Below are 5722 nucleotides of genomic sequence, written 5' to 3'. Positions count from 1 at the left end.
CTAAGTGATTCTCCTTCATTCTGGTGAATCCCAGAGAGGTGAGAAGAATCCTTAATAATTCTTTGATTGATGACAACTTATTTGACGAACACCTTAACTAATTTAACAAAGGTGGGGATCGTTCCAAATGGAAGTAAATAGAATCATATTCGTGCTTGTCCCTTGAGGGTGACAAGAAAAACTTGGTATAATAGAACATTTGAAGCTCGCTCGATATGCATGATGGTCTTATAGTGATCGATATACTCGTATTAGTCGGATGACCCATCGTAAGAATCAATACTAGGGAATTTGAATCCTGTCATAATGGGGTGTTGAAGGATGGCTTCGATCAGGGGTGATGACTCCTAGAAGTTCTATTGATAATGAGATTACCTTATACCCCCATGGGGAACACTTCTCAGGCCAATCTTTGTAATTCATGATGTAGGGTATTACGAGGGAGTTCAGCAATGTGATGCCGGGCTGAGTCCTTAGGGATGTCCGGAGAAATTTGAGGTTGGCGACCTACATGCGAAGGATGGGTAGAGCTTGTTGTGTTAGCAAGCTCATTGTCTTGATGTGTATGAGGATGGATCCTTGATGAAGGAAGGGGAATTTCATCATGAAGATGTTCATGTTGAACATCTTTGAGCCCTGGTGGATCTCGTAGAAGAATTTCTTTTTGAGGTGTTAGTGCCGGTTGCCAAGTTTCTCGTAGGAGTTAAAGAATCTCATTATGAAATTTTTCAATCTTTATGATGTGGTCTTCTAAGGAAGGCCCTGAAGTTCCTTCTCTAGCAGAATTATGCCCCTAGGATAAAGAGGCGGATGCATGGTGTCCCTGGTTTATGGAAGGATTCATGGATTGGTGTGAGTTGGAGCGGGAGGCTCCCAAGATACGATTGATATGTCTGTTGGCCATCAAAGTAGTGCTTAGGATAATGAGATTAAGGTTCCCATAAATGGCGCCAACTGTTATGGGATAGAATCTAGACAACGATAGAATTTTAATTCTACATCTTAGTATTGCAAAGATATCTAACTCACACATAGAAAATACAAAATTTTTTACGTGGAAAATCCTAGGAAGGAAAAAACCATGGGGCCTAGTCTAGTTGAAAATATTATACTAGAATTTGAGCTGAGTACAGTGGGCTGACTCGTCCTTGAGGGTGATCAGATTACAAATGTCAACTATATGATTGAAGTCTAGTGTTAAATCTGACGTTACTTAGAAGTTCAGGCCTCAGGTGGTGGTCCAGCAAAACTCTGGGCGTCATGTGGTGGTCTGGCACAAGTCTGAGCCATAGGTGGTGGTCCGGCAGAACTTCAGGCCTTAAGTGGTGGTCCGGCGGAAGTTCTGGCCTTAGGTGGTGGTCTGGCAGAAGTCCGAGTCTCAGGTGGTGGTCCAACAGAAGTCCGGGTCTGAAGTGGTTGTCCGATAGAAGTTCGGGCCTCAGGTGGTGGTCCGGTGGAAGTGCGGGCATCAGGTGGTGGTTTGACAGAAGTGCAGGCCTCAGGTGGTGGTCCGATAGAACTTCAGGCGTTAGGTGGTGGTTCGGCATAAGTGCGGGGCCTCAAGCGGTGGTCTTGCAGAACTCCGAGCGTCAGGTGGTGGTCCGGTAGAGCTTCAAGGCTTAGGTGGTGGTCAAGCAGAAGTCTGGGCCTCAAGTGGTGGTCCGGCAGAGCTCAGGGCCTCAAGTGGAATTTCGGCGGAGGTGAGGTCCTCATGTAGTGGTCTGGCAAAGCTCAGGGCCTCAAGTGGTGGTCTGATAGATATGAGGGCCTCTAGTGGTGGTCCGGTGGAGTAATGACATCAGGCAGTGGTCTGGTGAAACTCAGGCGGTGGTCGAGGAAGTGCAAGGAGGCAAGAGTGATCTCTGATCTCTCTCTTGAATCCTTTGGCTTGGGTCACTTTTCAAGAGAAAAGCGGGCTCTATTTATAAATTTTTGGATGACATGTAAATAGGTGAGAGATCAAGGGAAAATGGGGAGTGGTTAGATGGATGACCGATGTTGAATCCTTGATCATGGACTGTTTGATGGACATTTGAATGTCCTAGTTATGTGGAAATTTGGTGATGTTGGGCTCGTTCGATTCATCTAGTCGAACTGCTCGATTTGACTATAAGCATGTTATGTTTGGAAACCATTTGATAATTCAAATTGTGGTTTGAACCTTCCAACAACGCTTCTAACCCTTGATTTGGACCCATTTCGGTTCAGATTGGGTTGGATTTGATGTCATTGGGTTTGTATTCTGTAGACGTTCAGTTTGACTGTAAGTTTGTTGAAATCGGAGTTCAGATGGTCCCAATTTTAATTTCGAAAGTTTTCAACTTGATTTTGCATCGAGATTCGTGCCTGATCAAGATAATTTTTTGATGACATATTAAGTACGAAAATTAAAATTTTTGTATAAAAAATCTATTTAAAGAAGCTTCGTTTGGGACGACATTCTTACTGCTTCTTAGAGCAACTTTTTAGTACAAAAATTAAAATTTTTGTTCTAAAATTCTGTTTTAAGAAGCAATAAAAAAGCCGTTCGAAACGAAGCCTTAATCCCAACGTAAATCTAAATATTTAAAGGCCATTTTGATGTTTTTTATATGACCCATATTATTTCTTTTTAAATTTATCAATTAAGTTGTTAGATGGATAATTAGAATTCATAAATCATGTCATTAATAGATAAATTCATTGAATTAAAACCAACATAGCATAAGCAACAATTACTCCAATCTCTTTGTTCAGAAGATTTCTCCCCTCCACCAAAGAGGAAAATAAATAGTGAATATATAGATCTTATGAAATAACATAACATAAATTTGATTCATTGATAGTGATTTTAGATTAATAAAAGTTTATTGTTTTGTTCAATATTTTAGATAACAATGTTAACTAAATAATCCTATCTTTTATTTATTTTTATTTTACTCAATGCTATTTAGATTATTGAGTATTTTGAGGTGATGTCTTTTTTTCATTGAGAGTTCAAATTTGAAGAGAAACACAAAATAAAGTGAAAAAATTTTATTTTGATTGTGAATATAAAATGAAAAAAAACACAAAACAAAAGAATGAGATGAACATTTTCAATGGATAATTAGTATTTAAATAATAATAATTCTATAATGATTATGACATTGGTTAAAGAAAATTATTGATTTCTTATCATTCGATGGGATTTTGGATGAAAGGCTCAAGATCGATGTTAATGATAGAATTTTTCAAGTTTGGTGGATGGATTAGCATAACTTTTAATTCAATTAAACCCAAGAATATAAATTTACAAGTTTGATTCTTAATTTGCACAAATCTTAACGAAGTCAAATAACTTCAAAAATTGAAGGGTTGAGATCATACCAAATCTCATTGTCTTGAGATTTTTATATTTTCATGCTCCAAAAAACTCAACCATTCTTTCAATCAATTACTTTTTTGATGCTTGTGAACGACTGAAGCTTCTAAATTGAGCAATGTTCAATTGTATGGCCTAAAAGTATTTTAATAAGTTGACACAAGTTCTATAATATATATATATATATATATATAGTAGATCCAACATGAGAGAGAGAGAGAGAGAGAGAGAGAGAGAGACTAATTATGAGAAAATGCAAGATATCAATGATGATGATTGAAAAATATAAGAAATTAAATTAAGATTCTTCTAAAAGCAATTGATATATAATTAAAAAATTATATGAAGTCTACCAAACAACAATAAAGATTCCTCTAAAAAATAGCTAAGCTAAATAAAAGCAATTGATATATTATAAAACAATATTAAACAATATGGAGATGGAAATATGGCTAATGTGCATGTCCTCGAAGTTATTGAGATGAGTATTTTGATCATATACTGGGTTAGTTTAGCCCATTACCTCTGTTCGCTCGATGATAGCCCAACCCTTTGAATATGATTCCTTGGGTTGGACTTTGGGCGCTGATGCATCGATCTCTCTTCCCATTTGATTGCTCATGTGCAACCCAACAACCATTGGTCAATGAGCTCTCATGAATAAATTAAATTCATTGTTTTGCTATTGCTATTGGACAACACATGTCTTCCATTATTTGGACTTTGTCTGAGGCATCATTTGAGACAGCTTTCTTATTGCTTTATGAAGCAGTTCTTTAGCATAAAAAATTTTTAAATTAGAAATTTTTGTACAAAACGACTATTTCATAAAGCAGTTAGAAAGTTGTCTCAAACTAAGCCTAAGCTTAGCCCCAACTTTTAGTGGTCTTTTCTATTGTATGCTTCTAATTTTTGTGAAATTATGATATTTTTGTAAGCAAATCCATTTGTTCCAACATTGAAACACTTACATTTAATGGAATTGGATCATGCCCCTATCATTTAAGAAAAAAATTTATCTTGAACAATTTATTAAGATTATTATAAATTACAGAAGTGTAAGTTTATCTTCGTTTAAGAGAAATAAAATTATTATAATATAAATAAATATAAATAATTTTAAAGTTAATTTTTTTACCATGTATGATATAAGCTAACTCATGTGATGAGTGATCTTAAAAAATTTTCATTTTATGTATAAAATTATATTAAAAAATAAAATATTTTTTTTACATAAATAATGATACCTGCCTAATCTAATATAACCCTCAATCAGTTCGGCAAGTAGCATGTGCAATGGGCACTTTCATCCATAAGGAAAAGCAGCTTTAATTTCTTGCTTTCCCATTAGCAACAAATCATGATTAATTCAATTATTCTTATTATTATTATTTTATTTAAGAGTGACGTATTTGTTACTAAAATTGTCTATGGGTGGTACGTATGAAATATTAAAAATTTTGGACGTTAGATATTTAAAAAGCATGATATAAAGTATAAAGTGGTATGTACTTAAATTCCGTCCCTTTTTTAAATGGATGATCAAATGACATCTGAAATGACAAGCTTATAGTCGAATCAAACGGCTCGACAAGACGAGTGCAACGAGCCCAAGATCATTCAATTCTGACATCATTAAGGGATTTAAATGCTCGACAAACTCTCCATAATCAAGGAAATCAAGATGGACCATTCGATAGAACACTGCCAACATGTTATTGATCTTCTCCATATTTACTAATCATACCACTACTAAAAAACATCATATTCCTTGTGAGAATAAGATATCATATTTCATAAATACTAAAGAAGAATGGTCAGAGGTTAAAGATAAGATATTTTTTTAGTCTATTTTAGAATTATATAAAAAGAAAGTTAGGTAACCTATAATTGTCATCATATATCAGCAATGAGAGAAACATCACATGAGAATAAGATATTAATCATGGCAAACAAAACTAAACGATAGGTCGCTATATATCAAGATTTATGCTAAATAATCAGCCCTTTTATTGATTTATTTATTAACTCTCTTCTTCAAGTAATTTATAAAATCTTGCTCCTTAAAAAAGTAATTATATGTGATATATTTTATATGAGGGGAAACAATAATAAGCAAATATGTATATTTTATTTATTATATTAGTTTCATTAATATATTTTCTGTAACATAAGAGCTTTGATTAGATATGAATTTTGAAAAATATTTCATGTTGTGTATTTTTCAGTTTAAAAAATTATTATATAAAAAATTGTGAAAATTTAATAAACTCATAACTTTATTTTATATTAAAAAAAATCCTATAATTTAATTGTCAACAAATATACTTATAACCTTTAACACTAATTAGTTATATATATATGTTGTTTATATATACC

This window comes from Dendrobium catenatum, unplaced genomic scaffold, assembly GCF_001605985.2.
Source record: "Dendrobium catenatum unplaced genomic scaffold, ASM160598v2 fragScaff_scaffold_1530, whole genome shotgun sequence".
Lineage (NCBI taxonomy): Eukaryota > Viridiplantae > Streptophyta > Magnoliopsida > Asparagales > Orchidaceae > Dendrobium > Dendrobium catenatum.
Note: the sequence above shows the minus strand (reverse complement) of the source record.